The sequence below is a fragment of the Schistocerca serialis genome, chromosome 12 (assembly GCF_023864345.2).
Source record: "Schistocerca serialis cubense isolate TAMUIC-IGC-003099 chromosome 12, iqSchSeri2.2, whole genome shotgun sequence".
Taxonomy (NCBI): domain Eukaryota; kingdom Metazoa; phylum Arthropoda; class Insecta; order Orthoptera; family Acrididae; genus Schistocerca; species Schistocerca serialis.
The window spans coordinates 95491952-95513519 of record NC_064649.1 but is presented as its reverse complement, the minus strand read 5'-3'; positions in this window follow the sequence as shown (position 1 = coordinate 95513519).

Sequence of the window (21568 nt, the reverse complement as noted above, 5' to 3'; positions counted from 1 at the left end):
CATTCACCAACAGACCTCTGCGTTTGTGGACTGCTGCCAGCGCCACCGTGCGACGTTCGCAGGTTAATTGCACCTTATGGTCATACCCTGAGGTGATTTAAACCCGCAAACCACCCATAAGAGCGTTGTTTCAGCATGTATCAGCATTATCCTTAATCTATGAGCATGGGTGTATATTTTAAATTTTACAGGGTCCATCAGAAACAGTCTATCACTTTCAGTGATTTCAGGTCTCACGACAATGCAGTGAGGATAAAATGCGGCAGAGTGTAGCAGGAAGAATGCAACTTTAGTTACAATGGAGCTTTGCACCTAAACGCGTCGTGCCTTTCTGACTGAAGCTTATTTCAAAAATGGTGAGAGTAGCTTCTCAACAGAAGTTTCGACGGCAATTAAAAATCCGGTGAGGCGGGTTAGTCAGTCTGCCGCTGCCGCTGGCTGCTACGAATAGAAAAACAACGGGAGAGCATACGACAGTGCGAGCGCCGCCAGCCGCAGTGGCCGAGCGGTTCTAGGCGCTACAGTCTGGAACCGCGCGACCACTACGGTCGCAGGTTCGAATCCTGCCTCGGGCATGGATGTGTGTGATGTCCTTAGGTTAGTTAGGTTTAAGTAGTTCTAAGTTCCAGGGGACTGATGACCTCAGATGTTAAGTCCCATAGTGCTGAGAGCCAAGTGCGAGCGCCAGAAAACACTGACGGCGTACTGAATAATAATGACACGAGTCCTAGGCTTTCAGTAAACAAACAAGTTGCAGTTTTACACTTGCCAGAGAGAAGCATGGGCCGCGTTCTCCACAGTGATTTAACTGGTAGTACGCACAAAAGCCGGCCAACGCTAAGTTATCCGAACGCATTTGTGCATTTGGGAAACGTTTTAAGTACAGACCTTATCAGCCTATCTACAGGGTGAGTCACTAACTATTTCCACGTAGAATAACTCCGAAAGTATCGTAGTAGCTGAAAAGTTTGTGGGGGCAAATGTTGCATGGGGCAGCGAGGACCATAATGAGACGAATCCAGTGATGTGTAAAAATGGTTCAAATGGCTCTAAGCACAATGGGACTTAACATCTGAGGTCATCAGTCCCCTAGACTTAGAACTTCTTGACCCAAAGTAACCTAAGGACATCACACACATCAACGTCCGAGGCAGGATTCGAACCTGCGATCGGAGCAGCAGCGCGGTTCCGCCTAGAACCACGCGGCCACACCGGCCGGCCAATGATGTGTATTCTACTCACCCTACACGTCGTACATTTAAATATGTGTATGATAAATTGAGGACAACTGGATCTTTAACGCATAGGAAACATATCCGGCAGAGGAAAGTTACTAACGAGAAAACGGAAATTGGTACTCTTGCCACTATGGCTAGAGATCCTTGTGCTAGTTCGCGTCAAAGAGCAACGGCATCTGTTCGTGTTCTGCATCGCCATAAATATCATCGTTACCATATCAGTCTCCACCACGAATTAACTGGTACGCATTGTATGCGTCGCATTGAATTCTGCCGATGGGCTCAACTTCGGATTCAAAGAGATGATACATTTATTAATTTGATTTTATTCACTGACAATGCTACATTCACGACCCATAGAAATGTTAATTTGCACAACATGCATTATTGGGCAACTGAAAATCCATGTTGGCTGCGGCAAGTTGCACACCAAACACCGTGGTCGGCGAATGTATGGTGGGGGATTATGGAGGATATAACTATTGACCTCTATTCCATAAGAGAAAATCTTAATGGTAGGAAGTACACAACATTCCTGCAAGAAACGTTAGGTCTGTTATTGGAAGAAATACCTTTAGGGACCAGGGACAGAATGTGGTATCAACACGATGGATGTCCGGCACATTTTTTGCTGATGGCTAGAGCAGGCAGCGCATACATCGCATACCTCTTACAATATGAGTTGCAGAGACAATCCCAAATCGTTGGACTGGATGCGAAGATGTGTCATGGTCGGCTCATTCGCCAAACTTGAAGCCTCTAGATATTTTCTTGTGGGGATTCGTAAGAGACATCGTTTATAAACACGTTCCAACTACACCTGAAGATACGCGAGAGAGAATTGTCAGAGCAGGTGCTTCGATAAGTGCCAATTTGATAAGGTGTTTTGCATAACTGGCGGACCTCACGTCCAACAACTGAATCCATGATAAGAATATTACATCACTGTATCGCTACCAGTGGCCATCACTTCGAACACATTCTGTAAATGGACGTTCATGCCACCTTTGTGAACATAGTTGACCTTCAAAGACCTTACTGTTTACATCATTGGATTCGTCTCGATAGCCGCCATCAGAAAATAAGTTCCAAACTACAGCATCTCGCCGGTTGGGGTGGCCAAGCGGTTCTGGGCGCTACAGTCTGGAACCACTCGACCGCTACGATCGTAGGTTCCAATCCTGCCTCGGGTATGGATGTGTGCGATGTCCTTAGGTTTAAGTAGTTCTTAGTTCTAGGGGACTGATGACCTCAGAAGTTAAGTTCCATAGTGCTCAGAGCCATTTGGACATTTCGAACAGCATCTCATTAAAAAAAAGTTGACCTTCATATCTCTGCGTGACCCCACCTAGCAACAAAAAATCCAAAGTCATATTATGGCCCCCATTGTCCCTTGCAACTTTTGTCCCACAAACCTTTCAGCTCTTATCATACTTTCGAAGTTATTCTTGGTGGTAATAATTAGTGACTCACCCTGTATATTACTAAGCAACTATTCTGGAATCCACATCAGTTGCAGGTTGCACCTATATGAATTTCTACTCATAAAAAAAAGTCATGTGACTAGGGCCTCCCGTCGGGTAGACCGATCGCCGGGTGCAAGTCTTTCGATTTGACGCCACTTCGGCGGCTTGCGCGTCGATGGTGATGAAATTATGATGATTAGGCAACACAACACCCAGTCCCTGAGCGCAGAAAATCTCCGACCCAGCCGGGAATCGAAGCCGGGCCCTTAGGATTGACAATCTGTCGCGCTGACCACTCAGCTATCGACGGCGGACACTTCATCTCATGAGATGATGATAAGGAAGGGAGGGTCGTACTGATATACACACATGCAGCCCCATAGATGTTGAAAGTGGGAAAATCGCTTGATTTATTTTATCCAGACTTACTGCATGAGAGTGGCAAAGACAGTTAGACATGAATTCTCAGAAGTAAATACACTGATAACAGAAGCGAAGGAGGTTTTCTTGAACTCCCTTTATCATGTACAACACTAGAAGCAGCAGGTACTTGATGTATCTCTGCCTCCGAAGTAAGTGGTAACAACTTCGGCAACATGTGCTTAACAAAGACCATGGATAGTCAAATCTCACTTATTTCATGGTGAAACTGTAGAACCCCCTGAAAATATTATTATTGTACAGTCCCTCTGTATAAATATGCAACTTCGACTTCTTACAAAGCTGAGCGATATATCTCTATCTACAGACTCATAATGTCAAACAGAAGTCTGCGCATGGCAACATAACATTTAGGCTCTGAGCACTATGGGACTTAACATCTGAGGTCATCAGTCCCCTAGAACTTAGAACTACTTAAACCTAACTAACCTAAGGACAACACACACATCCATGCCCGAAGCAGGATTCGAACCTGCGACCGTAGTGGTCGCGCGGTTCCAGACTGTAGCGCCAGAACCGCTCGGCCACCAGCGGCCGGCTAACATTTAGGAAAGTGTGTTGTAATAAACTGTGCATCCCGTTCCAGTGCGAGTTTAATGCTTGAATAGGGGATACTTGAATTTCAGCAATTCGTAGCAGAAGTGGACTGATTAAGATTTAACATAGATCTGTGGCTAATAAATAAAATAAAATTCATAAATAAAAATAAAATAAAATTTTGTATCTTACATATAATTGCTTCACTATATACTTGTTTACGTATTTCATCTATTTTCGTTACGTATTTATTTACGTATTTCTTCATTTCATGTTACATAAATTTGTCTATAATTGTTAATAATATAATTTTTAAAGAGTTTCTCATTTATAAGTAGGGTTCAGAATTTGAAAATATCTGTTGGCGTGATCCTTGGGATACCAACGCATTTTCTGTAGTGCATACAAGAGTTGGAGAGGTACTTTATGACTGCCACAAAAAATTTTAAAAATTCAAATGTTGGTAATTGTCGTTGTCTTTTGTTTTCAGCATACTTTGTAAAGATGTACAGATTTCTAAGAAAGCTACTTAGACTCTAAACGTCAATTCGACATTTGTTGTGAAAAGTCACATTTACTACTAAGACTTAAATTTTTGGGGTGAAGATTTACTAGAAAAATTAAAACAACTATGGAATAAGGTGTACAAAACAATTAAAAACTGTAACCAATTTTTTTTACAAATCTTTAAATATAAAGTACATGACGAGATTACGATACCTTGAAAAGGTGGGCATAAAGAATGCCCTTCCCCTTCATAATGCGAGGATTAGTGTGAACAGAGGAGTTCAGCAAGCAAGCAAGCAACGTACACAGCATCAATATTGAATAATAGATTTGAAGTTTTACCCTGGTTCTCCACCTCCAAGAATATTAGTGTGGCACTTTTGCTGATACCCACCAGTATTTCCTCAATCACTATGAACTTTTTTTCCGAACTCAGATTTTTTAAATTTCAGTTTCGAGCTAACATTATGGGCTTGTTGCATGGCTTGGATTTAACCATAAGAGGGGACTAGTGCAGCAGGGGATACAACCCGTCGGCTTTGAACAATGACGTCACAAGTCGCCAGAGAGCATGTATTACAGAGATGAAAGAGCTGAGGAGAATGTTGAGAAACAAAGGAATGCGAGAGAGATAAACATTGATCTTGTCAAAAGCATAAGTGTTTTTTGACTTTAAAAAAAAAAAAATCTCACGAGATAGAATAAACTGATCCTACTTTATTAAGCAATATCTTGTCAAAAGCCGAGAAGCGATTGTTCTTAATGTTCTAGCTCCCTTCAGTACGTAATAAGTGTTTTTTGACTTAAAAAAAAATCTCACGAGATAGAATAAACTGATCCTACTTTATTAAGCAGCTCCCTTCAGTACCTAATAAGTGTTTTTTGGCTTTTTTTAAAAAAATCTCACGAGATACAATAAACTGATCCTACTTTATTAAGCAATATCTTGTCAAAAACCGAGAAGCGATTCTTCTTAGTGTTGTAGCTCCCTTCAGTAGCTAATAAGTGTTTTTTGGCTTTTAAAAAAATCTCACGAGATAGAATAAACTGATCCTACTTTATTAAGCAATAGTGTTTTTTTGGCTTTTTTTAAAAAAAATCTCACGAGATAGAATAAACTGATCCTACTTTATTAAGCAATATCTTGTCAAAAGCCGAGAAGCGATTCTTCGTAGTGTTGTAGCTGCCTTCAGTAGCTGATAAGTGTTTTTTGGCTTTTAAAAAAAAATCTCACGAGATAGAATAAACTGATCCTACTTTATTAAGCAATAGTATTTTTTCGGCTTTTTAAAAAAAAATCTCACGAGATAGAATAAACTGATCCTACTTTATTAAGCAATATCTTGTCAAAAGCCGAGAAGCGATTCTTCGTAGTGTTGTAGCTGCCTTCAGTAGCTGATAAGTGTTTTTTGGCTTATAAAAAAAAAATTCACAAGATAGAATAAACTGATCCTACTTTATTAAGCAATAGTGTTTTTTTGGCTTTTTAAAAAAAAATCTCACGAGATAGAATAAACTGATCCTACTTTATTAAGCAATCAGTAAAAAAACGAAATTGAAACATAACAGCAAAAGCTTATTAGAACACAGAACTGCTTTATTATCTATGCCTCGAAGTGAAGACATTACGATCTATGACTAAGGAATGACGTCATTGTTCAAAGCCGACGGGTTGTATCCCCTGCTGCACTAGACCCCATAAGAGAATGTAAATTCAGATCATTCAGTCAAACAGGTGGCGTCAGTATTCGCATGAAGGTGTAATTTGCATCTACTATTGAAATATTAATACTAGGATAAGTAAATATATTGAGATACAGTAAGTTTTGTGCAATTTTTCTCAAATATAGTTTTCAAACTCACCGAATCAGTTGTATTAAAATGCAAGGGTTGAATCTTGCATCCACTTGGAAAAGTTTCTGCAGAGACCTATGGCTGGAGACATGATCACAGGTTATAAGAACTCACAAAACCGTCATAGTCTCAAACAACCCCAGCAAGCCGGCCTTGGTTGTACGTATCCAGGCAACGGTCGGTTCGTGACGTCATCAGACTGATGCCTAAGATGGCGGAGTTGCGCCGACGTCTGTTATGGAACATTATTCAGTACTAAGGCAAACATCTTGTCTTGCAAAGACCAGCGTATATAAAATACCTTGTACATGAGATATCAGCAGTAGAAGAACACGGAAGGCGACTAGGGAACCACTAAAGTCGTTTCTCTAGCACCATGGTTTTATCAGGACGGAATTATTGCTTTGTTGCGATGTACGAAGAAGAAGAAGTAAAAAAAAAACAGCTTTAACAGAAAAGAAGGACTGAAATCCGACAAGTTGTGAGCCATGACGTCACGAACCATCTGTTGCCTGGCTATGTTCAAAAGGTTCGTCTTGCTGAGTTCGCCAGAGACAGTAACTTTCTGAGTTGTTATAGTCTCTGACGATGTCTCCAGCATTGTAAGTCGAAACGTAAACCACAGAATCGTATCTTCCGCCACGGCCTAATGACTACTAAACAAATATCACCAAAAACTTAACTTACAGCGTTCGCGAGCTGAATCATGTTTCGTTGATTGGACATTCAGTGACCAGTCAGACGCCCTAATATGAGTGCTCGCGATTTCTTTCTGTGGGACACCTCAAAAGACGTGTATTTGCATCACCTGCGCCCCAGTAGGAGATTCTGAGGTAAAGCATCAATCGTGAGGTGCAGGCAATCCCACCTTAGATACTGTTTCAATTAATGCGCAATTGGGTTCGTCGGCTTCGTCATTGCATCACGAGGGCTGATTATTATTTATCTAATAGGAAGCACGCAGGGAGAGAGAGAAAGAGAGAGAGAGAGAGAGAGAGAGAGAGAGAGAGAGACTCGTGATATTGTGTCATACAAGGGCATTAATCAGTTACCACCCTCGTTAATTACATTCCCTGTGTAGTATTCTTGTAGGACCTACGGTAAAATGGTAGATTGTTTCTGCCAGATCCTGTCTTATTCTGTTTAGCAATCAGCATGGTGGTAATTAAGGTGTAGTATCTCAAGCCTGTTACCAACTGAATAGATCAAAATGAATCACTGTCTGTAATTATTACACACACCTTGTGACAGGATCTGACTCCACCCGTAACACGATTCACTACTCAGTTCTAGTTCTCATTTCCTTCTTTCCGTTTTCCACAAGAAAACGACCGGAAAGAAACGGAAAGCCCATTAGCTGGAGAAAAAAGTCCTGTGGTCTGCAGACGCCGAGGTGCCGCTGTATCTGGACACAGCAGCAGTGGCACCCTGGAGAGGGGGAATCCCGGAGCACATCGGATTTTCTGCTGCGGTAGCAAGAGCAGCAGCGACAGAAGCAGTACTGGCGCGAATGCTGCGGTGGCATGGCCGGTGGTGGTGGTGTGGGAAATGAAGAGCGAGCAGTTGGCAGCCCTTCGCGTGGTAATCCGCGCGAAATGAGTTCTCTCCTCGCCAGCCTAGCGGACGGGCCATCCCCCGCGCCGGCGCTGCCAACCTTTCGGCTCGGAATGGAACCCTAATGATAACTACAATTTAGCATGCTGGCACTGGTTGGCTGCTCTTCCGACCACTGTACATGCTGATAACTGTGTGTGTGTGTGTGTGTGTGTGTGTGTGTGTGTGTGTGTGTGTAACTGCGCATCTCCCGACACAATATACCGAGTAACGAGATTCGGCTTCGCGGAAATGGCGGCTGTGAAATGCACTCCCTTTTTGGACACACTGCCCTTTTGCGATCTCTTCCCACTCTATACAGATACAGGTGTTACTAAACCTTGTTTTATTCATTGCTTTTCTCATTTTCGTGATAGTACTGCTACATCGTATGAAATATCCGCCACTAGGCAAAATTTATCCATTCGTCTTTTCTGAATGAATTACAGTTTGACCCTATTGGCCCATACGCAACAACATCACGAAAGCACTACCTGTTAACGTCGAATAATGGAAGATCTGATAGTGCTAAAAGAGAAGTATAGCAGACATTAATTCTCATGACGCTTCATACGTCACGCTAGTCCGCGGGATGTAACCATATAGGAGCTTGTTTCCGCTTCCATAACCCCGACTTGACTATCATGTCATCCAACCAGTGAAAGGCGTCACCCATATATCCAACAAGCTGTCTCAGACTACATGTGGGATTGCACGTATCATGTGCACAAAACAGACATAAAGGTTGAAAACGGGAATGTCACCTCAATATTGAGACCATTAGGAAAAGATTTACATATACTGTAGTGAAGGAGTTATTTAGACATTCACTTGACAAAATGAAAATAAGTGACAGAAAACCTAAATCGAAAGGATATTAAAGTAACAGCTCCTGTCGTTATATTAATTGCTCAAAACTGTTTTCAGTTACAGTATTAATCAGATTTGTACAAAGAGGGATAGTACGTATGTTGAAATAAATTCCAGTGATCAGCAACTGAAAATGCTCCACAAATACACAGAATAAAAAAGGAAGACTTCTTAATGAGTAAGTACATAAATAAGAAATTAAGGTGTAGTCGAGTGAAGAAGAGATACAACATTACTTTTTTGCTATAAATTATTCTTCTTCTTATTCTTCCCATTCGTCTCCTCCTTCTCTACCTCCTCCTCCTCCTCCTCCTTCTTTCTACGTGTCTTAGGCATTTTCCAGCTACGCTCTCTTAGTTGAAATTATTGATCTTTCCTTTACTTTACCACTGGAAATGTTTTACAGTTTGAAATCTGATTTTGTAATGTCTGTCTTACCATTATCTAATTTATTTTAAGACTTCCGGTGTCTCCGGATCCCTTCTACGTATACAACTTTCTTTCATGCTTCTGAAACCAAATATATTAGGAATGGTTAAATTAGGCTAAGTGGAAAATGCCAACTAGTAGCTTACCCTTTCTTTCCTTCCCCGCTGTCCATGTTCTCATACAACTTCCTTGTTTTACTATCGTATTTCAGTCACTCCTTACAACCGCAATTCTGTCTAATTATTTGAACAATATCTTTAATCGCATTATATATTTCTGCAGTCTCTTCATCATTCGTGGAGCTACTTTGCGTATAAACTTTTAATACTGTTGTGGATATTACCTACGACAATATATTCACTAGCTTACTAGCATTCCTATTTTATTCATTATTAAACTTCCTCTCGATCGACGAGACTACCTACAATAAGCTTGTCTGTCCTCTTATGCAGTGTTGCTGCCGGTATGGGAACATTACGGGATAGGGTCAACGGAAGTTATCGAAGTAGTTCAAAGAAGGGCACCTCGTTTCGTACTATCACGAAACAGGTGGGAGAGTGTCACGGATATGATACGAGAGTTGGGATGGCAATTAATGAAAAAAGGAGTCTTTAGTTGCTATAAGATCTTTTCACGAAATTTTAATCCTCGACTCTCTCTTCCAAATGTGAAAATATTTTTCTGTTGCTCACATACATATGGAAAAATAATGATCTTAAAATAGTAAGAGGATTCAGAACTCGCACGGTAAGATGTAAGTGAGTGGAAAGGTAGAAAATCTGAAGGTGGATCGATGAACTCTTTACCAGGCACTCAAGTGTCAACTGAAGAGTAGACATACAGATTCAGAGTGCGACGCCTGTATGCTGTGTTTACAAACGTTGCGTAATCTCAGGCGTTCCCTTGTAGCAGTAGACAATAGCTAAACTCTATTTTAATTCATAGCGCAGAGCAAACGTTTAATGGCTACATATTCTTATTCTGTCCTGTTTGTATAACATTGGTATTCCTCTAAGTAAGCAAGCGGAGCCTATTCGAAACAGGAACTGTAATGATCATACAAAAAATCGTTATTTTGCCAACTGTTCGTGCATGTCGGAGGGAGGGGCGAAGCTGAGAGATAAAGAGAGTGAGAAAGAGAGACAGAGACAGAACAGTACTGACAAAGGCCGAGCTGTGGATTGTTAATCCATTAAATTCTGTATCTGATTAATGTTATATACGCATTTCAAGTGTAGACCAAAGAACGGCTTTGAAGGTATTAAATAAAAGGAAATATCAACAGCACAGTACATCAGTATCTAGATGTAGAAAATCAGAACTTACGAAAATATTTTCTTTTGTCAGCATAAATAATACAGTGTCAGTACAAAAGGAAGATAATGTACAATTGCAAAAGAAAGAGTGTTCGGTAGGACGCACATCTACTATTCATATTCGATGTAAAAGCTGTCGATAAAGTAAGTAGAAAAAAGCTACGACTGATAATGAACAAAACGGCAATACTTCAGCACGTAATGAAAGAAGCCAGAAAACCTCTACCAAGGATCTAAAGTGTCTGTTGGAGGAAATGGAAAATCTGACACCAGGAAAAATTTAGGAATAAGACAAGGATGCAGTTCGTCTCTCACTTTACTTAATATTGCTACTGACGCCATGTTGAGACAGTACATAAGTAAGTTTTTATACTCATCACTTCAACGAAGGCATATCCACTGAATGCCAAAGAAACTGGTATAGGCATGCGTATTCAAATACAGATATGAGCAAACATGCAGAATACGGCGCTGCCATTGGCAACGCCTATAAAGACAAGTGTCTGGCGCTGTTGTAAGATCGGTTATTGCTGCTACAATGGCAGGTTATCAAGATTTAAGTGAGTTTGAATGCCGTTTTATAGACGGCGCACGAGCGATGGGACACAGCATCTCTGAGGTAGCAATGGAGTGAGGATTTTCCCGTACGACCATTTCACGAGAGTACCGTGAATATCACGAATACAATAAAACATCAAATCTACGACATCGCTGCGGCCGGAGGAGAAACCTGCAAGGATGGGACAACTCAAGAGAATCGTTCGACAGAACTGCAACCCTTCCGCAAATTGCTGCAATTTTCAATGCTGGGTCATCGACAAGTGTCAATGTGCGATCCATTCAACGAAACATCATCGACATGGGCTTTCGAAGCCGAAGGCCGACTCGTGTACCGTTGATGACTGCATGACACAAAGCTTTACGCCTCACCTGGGCCCGTCTACACATTGGACTGTTGATGATTGGAATCATGTTGCCTGGTCAGACGAGTCTCATTTCAAATTGTATCGAGTGGATGGACGTGTAGGGGCACGGAGACAACCTCATGAATGGATGGGAACTGCATGTCAGCAGAGAACTGTCCAAGCTGGTGAAGGTTCTGTAATGGTGTGGGGCAAATTGCAGCTGGAGTGATTTTGGACCGCTGATACGTCTGGACGCGACTCTGACAGGTGAGAAGTACGTAAGCATCCTGTCTGATCAACTGCATCCGTGCTTGCTTTCTTAAAGGAGTTATGCAAACAGTGCAGAATAAGAATCTGTAGCCATTAGAGGTATTCTCTGCGCCACGTATTAAAACAGAGTTTAGCTACTGTCTACTGCTACTAGAGAAGGCCTGAGATTACACCATAGTTGTAAACACAACATGTACGCGTCGCACTGTGAATCTGCATGACTACTCTTCAGTTGACACTTTAATGCTGGTAAAGAGTCCATCGATCCACCTTCAGATTTTCTACCGTTCCAATCACTTAAATCTTACCGTTCGAGTTCTGACTACTCTTCCTTTTTTAAGATCATTATTTTTCCATATGTTGGTGCACGACAGGAAAATATTTTCTCATTTGGAAGAGAAAGTCGGGGATTAAAATTTTGTGAAAAGATCTCGTCGCAACGTAAGACTCCTTTTTTCATTGATTGCCATCCCAACTCTCGTATCATATCCGTGACACTCTCCCACCTACTTCATGCTAATACTAAACGAGATGCCCTTCTTTGAACTACTTCGATGTCTTGTGTTGACCCTATGCGTTAAGGATCGCATACCGGCAGCAACACTGCATAAGAGGACATACAAGCTTAGTGTAGGTAGTATCGTTCGTCGTGTTTAAGTTTAATAATGAATAAGAAAACAGGAATGCTAGTGAGCTAGTGAATATATTGTCGTAGGTAACATCCACCACAGAAGTAAAAGTTTATACGTCATGTAGATCCACGGATGATGACGAGACTGCAAAAATACAGGGCTATTACAAATGAATGAAGCGATTTCATAAATTCACTGTAGCTCCATTCATTGAAATATGGTCACTACACACTACAGATACGTAGAAAAACTCAAAGTTTTGTTCGGCTGAATCCGCACTAAAGGTTTCTGCCGCCAGAGCCAAGAGAGCGCAGTGAGACAAAATGGCGACAGGAGCCGAGAAAGCGTATGTCGTGCTCGAAATGCACTCACATCAGTCAGTCATAACAGTGCAACGACACTTCAGGACGAAGTTCAACAAAGATCCACCAACTGCTAACTCCATTCGGCGATGGTATGCGCAGTTTAAAGCTTATGGATGCCTCTGTAAGGGGAAATCAACGGGTCGGCCTGCAGTAAGCGAAGAAACGGTTGAACGCGTGCGGGCAAGTTTCACGTGTAGCCCGCGGAAGTCGACGAATAAAGCAAGCAGGGAGCTAAACGTACCACAGCCGACGGTTTGGAAAATCTTACGGAAAAGGCTAAAGCAGACTCCTTACCGTTTACAATTGCTACAAGCCCTGACACCCAATGACAAAGTCAAACAAACGTTTTGAATTTTCGGCGCGGTTGCAACAGCTCGTGGATGAGGATGCGTTCAGTGCGAAACTTGTTTTCAGTGACGAAGCAACATTTTTTATTAATGGTGAAGTGAACAGACACAATGTGCGAATCTGGGCGGTAGAGAATCCTCACGCATTCGTGCAGCAAATTCACAATTCACCAAAAGTTAACGTGTTTTGTGCAATCTCACGGTTTAAAGTTTACGGCCTCTTTTTCTTCTGCGAAAAAACGTTACAGGACATGCTGGAAAATTGGCTCATGCCACAACTGGAGACCGACAGCACCGACTTCATCTTTCAACAGGATGGTGCTCCACCGCACTTCCATCATGATGTTCGGCATTTCTTAAACAGGAGATTGGAAAACCGATGGATCGGTCGTGGTGGAGATCATGAGCAGCAATTCATGTCATGGCCTCCACGCTCTCCCGACTTAACCCCATGCGATTTCTTTCTGTGGGGTTATGTGAAAGATTCAGTGTTTAAACCTCCTCTACCAAGAAACGTGCCAGAACTGCGAGCTCGCATGAACGATGCTTTCGAACTCATTGATGGGGACATGCTGCGCCGAGTGTGGGAGGAACTTGATTATCGGCTTGATGTCTGCCGAATCACTAAAGGGGCACATATCGAACATTTGTGAATGCCTAAAAAAACTTTTTGAGTTTTTGTATGTGTGTGCAAAGCATTGTGAAAATATCTCAAATAATAAAGTTATTGTAGAGCTGTGAAATCGCTTCAATCATTTGTAATAGCCCTGTATATAATGCGATTAAAGATATTGTTCAGATACTTGGACAGAATTGCGGTTGTGAGTAGTGACTGGAATACGACAGTAGAACAAGGAAGTTGTATGAGAACGAGGACAGTGGGGAAGGAAGGTAAGGGAAAGCTACTAGCTGGCATTTTCAACTGAGCCTAATTCAATCATTCCTAATATTTGGTTTCAGAATCAAATAAATTAGATAATGGCAAGACAGAAATTATAAAATCAGATTCCAAATTGTAGAACATTTCTAGTGGTGAAGTGAACTTCGACCTTAATTACGCAGTCGTGGATTGCAGATTAACTGAATCTGTTAGTCTGGGGTGAAGCCTTGTACGGACGTGAAACGTGGACGATAAACAGTTCAGACAAGAAGAAGATGCTTTTCAAATGTGACACTACAGAAAATTCTTGAAAGTAAGGTGGTAGATCGCGTAAGTAATGACGAGGTACTGCATCGCATTGGAGACGAAAGGAAATTATGGTACAACTTGACTAAAAGAAAGGATCGGTCGACAGGATGCATAGAGGTACTGCTGATGTGGTATTGGGGATAAGTGTGTGCGTGTGGGGGGGGGGGGGGGGGGCGGGGACGGTGTGGGGGGGGGGGGGGGAGAAAGTCTCGAATACAATAAGCAGATTTAAATTCATAAACCAATTCAAGTGAAGTCGTTTGGGCACACGAACTTCCCAGCCTTTTATTGCATGCACGGACATCTGCACATATGTCTGTACAGACAGATCTTTCAGATCTTTGCTGGTGGACCGGTCTTTACATGTTACGTTGTTGCAGCTCTTCATACGTCAGTGGACGTCTTACGGTGGTGACGTTCCCCCCCCCCCCCCCCCTTTATTTTCCTTCTTGTTGGACGCACGCCGCATCTCTACGGCCACTTCCCGAACAGACTGTCCTAGAGCGTGAACGAAATCAGTCAGCGTCGCTCAATCATCGCGGCGCAGCTGTCGGCGCCGCGCGGTCGAAGATTGCTTTATTTCCATCACACGGCCCCGACTCTCCGCCGTCCATCCCCGCACTGAAAGAAATCGCTCTCCCGGCGAGAGGAATAGCCTATGCCTCTTTCGTTTCCGCAGGGTTGCCAACGGCGTCTTGGGGCACTGATGGCAGACCCGCAGTGAAAGGCTTTTCAGGGCCTCCGTGCTCCCCCCCCCATCCCCCCCATCCCCTTAACCGCCACCCCCGCATCCACCCCCTTCCTATCCAACACTCGTTTCCTTTCACACCGAGCCGTCCGGAAGCGCAAATCCTCGTCGCTTCAGCTCCGCGACGTTGGCGCCCCTGCGCGCTCCCAGATAATCCGCCCGAAATGAGTTTTCCCCTCGGCCGCCGCACACTTACTGCCAACCATTCAACACGAAAATAACAATAACAACAATAATAATGGATGGCGGCTGACGTCACCATTCGGGAGTGCGCCATCCCACTCCCCACCCCATCCACCTTACTCCCAGCCACCTACTCTTCCTTCCTGACCTTTTCTCTTGCATTCTCGGCGCTTCCTCCCGCACGCTTTCGTCTTTCCGCCTCTTTGTCCGTCCGTCCGCTGCTCTCCTTTCTCCGCTGCGCCGGTCTTATCCGTATTCCTTTCATCCTGCCTCCCCACCCCACCATCTCGGCAGCCTTTGTGGCCGTGCCTATTATTCCGTTTACAATAGCGATTATCTTTTCGCATATTGCGCGCGTCGGAAGCCGGGGTTGTGGAAGCGGCTTAAAAAAATCCCCACCACCTAAGAACGCGATATTAAAAATTGTTGTTATGGTCCGGTGGGTGTACTTAAACGTCTGGCCCGGTGTTTTTTAATTTCGTTCCGCCCCAGTTGCGAGGAAGGTGAAACCAGCCGGAGAATGGGAGAATGAAGAGACGGCGAGGAACGAATGGAGGCAAAAATAGAACTAGATAACTGTAGCTCTGCGTGCGAATACTACAGTGTTGTCCAAAACGTAAGAATGACAGAAACTTTCGCATGACTGTCAAGTAACGTAGCACGAGGAAACTAGACCCTACATGGAAATAACTGCTACAATACAGCACAAAAGGTAACTGAAAGAAATACCCAATAACATCAACAAAAATGACACTTTCATTCAAAGACAATGATTACATTGAGTTCACCTCGATGTATGGTGGTTCAAATGGCTCTAAGCACTATGGGACTTAACATCTGAGGTTTCAGTCCCCTAGACTTAGAACTACTTAATCCTAACTAACCAAAGGACATCACACACATCTATGCCCGAGGCAGGATTCGGACCTGCGACCGTAGCAGCAGCGCGGTTCCGGACTGAAGCGCCTAGAACCGCTCGTCCACAGCGGCCGGTGATTTATAGTGGCTTCCCGGACATTACAAACGTCAGGATACAGTTCTAAATAGGCTGCGTGAGCACCACCGATTGCAATGCATACTCTCACACGATGCTATGTTGGCCACAACATTTGCCAGCATTTCTTGTGGTAGGACGTTCCATTCCTCCACTAACGCGATCGTCAACTGCTAGATGGTCGTTGGTGCACCTGGATGTGCTGAAATAAGTCTGCCCGTCGTATCCTATACGGTCTGGGTGGGATTTAAGTCGGTGGATCAACCGGACCAGTCAATTCGCCGAATATCCCGTCGTTCTAAAAGCGCTTCCACCGTCGCTATTCGATGAGGCCGCTCATTGTCATCCATAAAAATCCGCGCAAGTGCGAGTAGCTTTTGCACACAGAAAGTTGCCTACGTATTTAATTATGAGTGTACATAGTTCGCCCGCCCCGTGAATCGACAAACTAGACGATTTTTTAAACGTCCTCGTAGATTAAAACTGTGTACTGGACCAAGTCTCGAACTCGGGACCTTTGCCTTTCCCGGGCAAGTGCTCTGCCGTCTGCGCTACGCAAGGACGACCGACGCATCTTCCTCACAGCTTTACTTCTGCCAGTACCTCGTCTCCTACATTCCAAACTTCACAGAAACTCTTCTGCGAAACTCACAGAACTAGCACTCCTGGAAGAAAGGATATTGCCGAGTCATGGCTTAGCCACAGCCTGGGGGATGTTTCCAGAATGAGACTTTCTCTCTGCAGCGGAGTGTTCGCCGATATGAAACTTCCTGGCAAATTAAAACTGTGTGCCGGAGCGAGCAGCGAGGACAGGTCGTGAGTCGTGCTTGAGTAGCTCAGCTGGTAGAGCACTTGCCCGCGAAAAGCAAACGTCCCGAGTTAGAGTCTGAGTTCGGAACACAGTTTTAATCTGTCAGGAAGTTTCATATCAGCGCACAGTCCGCTGCAGAGTGAAAATTTCATTGTAGACAATTTTTGCCTCTTATCGATATCGATACTGAATATCGATACTTACGAGACACTAGTCCTGGAAATTCGAAGAATTTCTCGAACGACAAAAAATACTTTATTCGACTGATTACATATTATGCAGTGAACACAGTGTGTTGTAGGGCGATCACTCTGTTGTAGAAATAATTCAAAAGATAAGATCGTTCAAACGCTGTTTACTAGAATACCGATTTCAACAGACTAAAGATACTATAATCGGATCTGTGAAGATATAACATGACAGGTTTGAGGGAGGGCTTACATGAGTTACACTATATACATTACTATTAATACAGTACCATATACCTGAGTGTAGCTTAACATGTATAAATCATTTGGAAATAACGATACATGAGGCAGGCCAGCTGATATAAAGTCATTGTCGCAGAAATTTTTAATTTTTATTTTTGCGACAATGATTTTATATCAGCTGGCCTGCCTCATGTATCGTTATATCCAAATGATTTATACATGTTAAGCTACACTCAGGTATATGGTACTGTATTAATAGTAATGTATATAGTGTAACTCATGTAAGCCCTCCCTCAAACCTTTCATGTTATATCTTCACAGATCCATGACGGCACCTTTAGTGTGTTGAAATCGGTCATCTAGTAAACAGTGTTTAAGCGATCTTGGCTTTCGAATTATTTCTTCGATTACATATTAATAATTATTTTGTTTTTCCTCAAGTTGTACTATAGACTTTTGCCTTACTGCCAAATTTTATGATTCTAGATCAACAGAAATAGGCTACATGATTTTATGTGTGAGTTTGAGAGCATGAAATTGAGTACGTAACTGGTCCTGTCTCTTGTCTGAACGGACAGAGAAACCTAAATTTTTTCCACCGCCAAGGGACCCTAGATCTCAGTATGTGGCATGAATTGAACTTTATACGTCTGCCCATTGTGAGAAAAAATGATGTAAACTGTCGAACAGACAAGACAACCAAGACAGACAATAAGGTCATCATATAACGTTTCCGTTTTTACCGAGTGGGTTACGGAACCATATGTCTTAATCTACGCCTGAAGAGATGCAGATGAACAACGAGTATACTGTAAGAACCACGTTGACCACTGAATGTTGTTGATGTTGTGGCCTTCAGTCCAGAGACTGGTTTGATGCAGCTCTCCATGCTACTCTATCCTGTGCAAGCTTCTGCATCTCCCAGTACCTACTGCAGCCTACATCCTTCTGAATCTGCTTAGTGTATTCATCTCTTGGTCTCCCTCTACAATTTTTACCCTCCACGCTGCCCTCCAATACTAAATTGGTGATCCCTTGATGCCTCAGAACATGTCCTACCAACCAATCCCTTCTTCAAGTCAAGTTGTGCCACAAATTTCTCTTCTCTCCAATTCTATTCAATACCTTCTCATTAATTATGTAATCTACCCACCTAATCTTCAGCATTCTTCTGTAGGACCACGTAACGTGTTCAAATATTTTGAGGTTATTACGCTCATGGAACACTATGGCTCCCCACACCATAACTGCTGGACCATCAAAACGATCACGTTCGGCAGTGCTGCAAGTTCCCTCATATGGTGACCGGGGGAACACGTAATGGACTCTGGGACATTGGTGAACACGATTGTTTTGCTAGTCCAAGTGTTATGGTGTGGGGATGCATGATGTTGCATGGGGGTACTGACCTCCAAATCCTTGAACACGGCACACTCAGCGATCAGCATTCCTGTGACCCTGTACTCGATCCGCATGTGCAACTTTCCAGGCGTGGATTCGGCCCTGATATCATTTGTATGAATGTTTGTCCACAGCGCAGGTGGTGCAGCTGTGGAAACGGGAGTATGTTCCGCGAATCGACTGGCCTACCCGTTCCACCGCCTAAAAATTCCCTCGACCATGTGTGAGATCTGTTGGGGACACCTATTTCAGCACGGCAACACGCACTAACAACCGTTCAGCAGTTGTCAATCGTGATGGTGGTGGAATGAAACAACCTACCACAAGGACTCCCTACAACCTCGTGGCCAGCATGGGAGCACTTTTCAGAGCATGCCGTGGCGTCGGTGGTGATGATACACCATACTGAGCACCATGTGCCGCCTTTCGTAATGTCCAGAGAACCATGAGTTATCGCGGTGACTTCAGTGCAATTACTGTCTTTGAATGAAAGTGCCATTTCTGTTCGTCTCATTGTGTATTACGTTCTATTCTATATTGGCTAGAAGACAAGTGTAAGGATGCAGAGGCTTATCTCACTAGAGGTAAGATAGATACTGCCTACAGGAAAATTAAAGAGACCTTTGGAGAAAAGAGAACCACTTGTATGAATATCGAGAGCTCAGATGGAAACCCGGTTCTAAGCAAAGAAAGGGAAAGCAGAAAGCTGGAAGGAGTATACACAGGGCTATTACAAATGATTGAAGCGATTTCATAAATTCACTGTAGCTCCATTCATTGACATATGGTCACGACACACTACAGATACGTAGAAAAGCTCATAAAGTTTTGTTCAGCTGAAGCCGCACTTCAGGTTTCTGCCGCCAGAGCGCTCGAGAGCGCAGTGAGACAAAATGGCGACAGGAGCCGAGAAAGCGTATGTCGTGCTTGAAATGCACTCACATCAGTCAGTCATAACAGTGCAACGACACTTCAGGACGAAGTTCAACAAAGATCCACCAACTGCTAACTCCATTCGGCGATGGTATGCGCAGTTTAAAGTTTCTGGATGCCTCTGTAAGGGGAAATCAACGGGTTGGCCTGTAGTGAGAGAAGAAACGGTTGAACGCGTGCGGGTAAGTTTCACGCGTAGCCCGCGTAAGTTGACGAATAAAGCAAGCAGGGAGCTAAACGTACCACAGCCGACGGTTTGGAAAATCTTACGGAAAAGGCTAAAGTAGAAGCCTTACCGTTTACAATTGCTACAATCCCTGACACCCGATGACAAAGTCAAACGCTTTGAATTTTCGGCGCGGTTGCAACAGCTCATGGAAGAGGATGCGTTCAGTGCGAAACTTGTTTCCAGTGATGAAGCAACATTTTTTCTTAATGGTGAAGTGAACAGACACTATGTGCGAATTTGGGCGGTAGAGAATCCTCACGCATTCGTGCAGAAAATTCGCAATTCACCAAAAGTTAACGTCTTTTGTGCAATCTCATGGTTTAAAGTTTACGGCCCCTTTTTCTTCTGCGAAAAAAACGTTACAGGACACGTGTATCTGGACATGCTGGAAAATTGGCTCATGCCACAACTCGAGACCGACAGCGCCGACTTCATCTTTCAACAGGATGGTGCCCCACCGCACTTCCATCATGATGTTCGGCATTTCTTAAACAGGAGATTGGAAAACCGATGGATCGGTCGTGGTGGAGATCATGATCAGCAATTCATGGCATGGCCTCCACACTCTCCCGACTTAGCCCCATGCGATTTCCTTCTGAGGGGTTATGTGAAAGATTCAGTGCTTAAATCTCCTCTACCAAGAAACGTGCCAGAACTGCGAGCTCGCATCAACGATGCTTTCGAACTCATTGATGGGGACATGCTGCGCCGAATGTGGGAGGAACTTGATTATCGGCTTGATGTCTGTCGAATCACTGAAGGGGCACATGTCGAACATTCGTGAATGCCTAAAAAAACTTTTTGAGTTTTCGTATGTGTGTGCAAAGCATTGTGAAAATATCTCAAATAATAAAGTTATTGTAGAGCTGTGAAATCGCTTCAATCATTTGTAATAACCCTGTAGATGGTCTATACAAGGGCGATGTACTTGAGGAAAATATTATGGAAATGGAAGAGGATGTAGATGAAGATGAAATGGGTGATATGGTACTGCGTGTAGACTTTGACAGAGCACTGAAAGACCTGAGTCGAAACAAGGCCCCCGGAGTAGATAACATTCCATTAGAACTACTGACAGCCTTGGGAGAGCCAGCCCTGACGAAACTCTACCATCTGGTGAGCAAGATGTACGAGAAAGACGAAATACCCTCAGACTTCTAGAAGGATATAATAATTCCAATCAGCAATGAAGCAGATATTGACAGATGTGAAAATTACCAAACTATCAGTTTAATAAGTCACGGCTGCAAAATACTAACGCTAATTCTTTACAGACGAATGGAAAAACTGGTAGAAGCCGACCTCGGGGAAGATCAGTTCGGATTCCGTAGAAATGTTGGAACACGTTAGGCAATACTGCCCCTACGACTCATCTTAGAAGAAAGATTAAGGAAAGGCAAACCTACGTTTCTAGCATTTGCAGACTTAGTGAAAGCTTTTGACAAAGCTGACTGGGGGACTCTCTTTCAAATTCTGAAGGTGGCAGGTGTCAAATACAATTTGTGCAGAAACCAGATGGCAGTTACAGTAGTCGAGGGGCATGAAAGGGAAACAGTGGTTGGGAAGGGAGTGAGACAGGGTTGTAGCCTCTCCCCGATGTTATTCCATCTGTATATTGAGCAAGCAGTAAAGGAAACAAAAGAAAAATTCCGAGTAGGAATTCAAAACCATGGAGAAGAAACAAAAACTTTGAGGTTCGCCGATGACACTGTAATTCTATCAGAGACATTAAAGTACCTGGAGGAGCAGTTTAACGGAATGGACAGTGTCTTGAAAGCAGGGTATAAGATGAACATCAACAAAAGCAAAACGAGGATAATGGAATGTAGTCGAATTAAGTCGTGTGATGCTGGGGGAATTAGATTAGGAAATGACACAC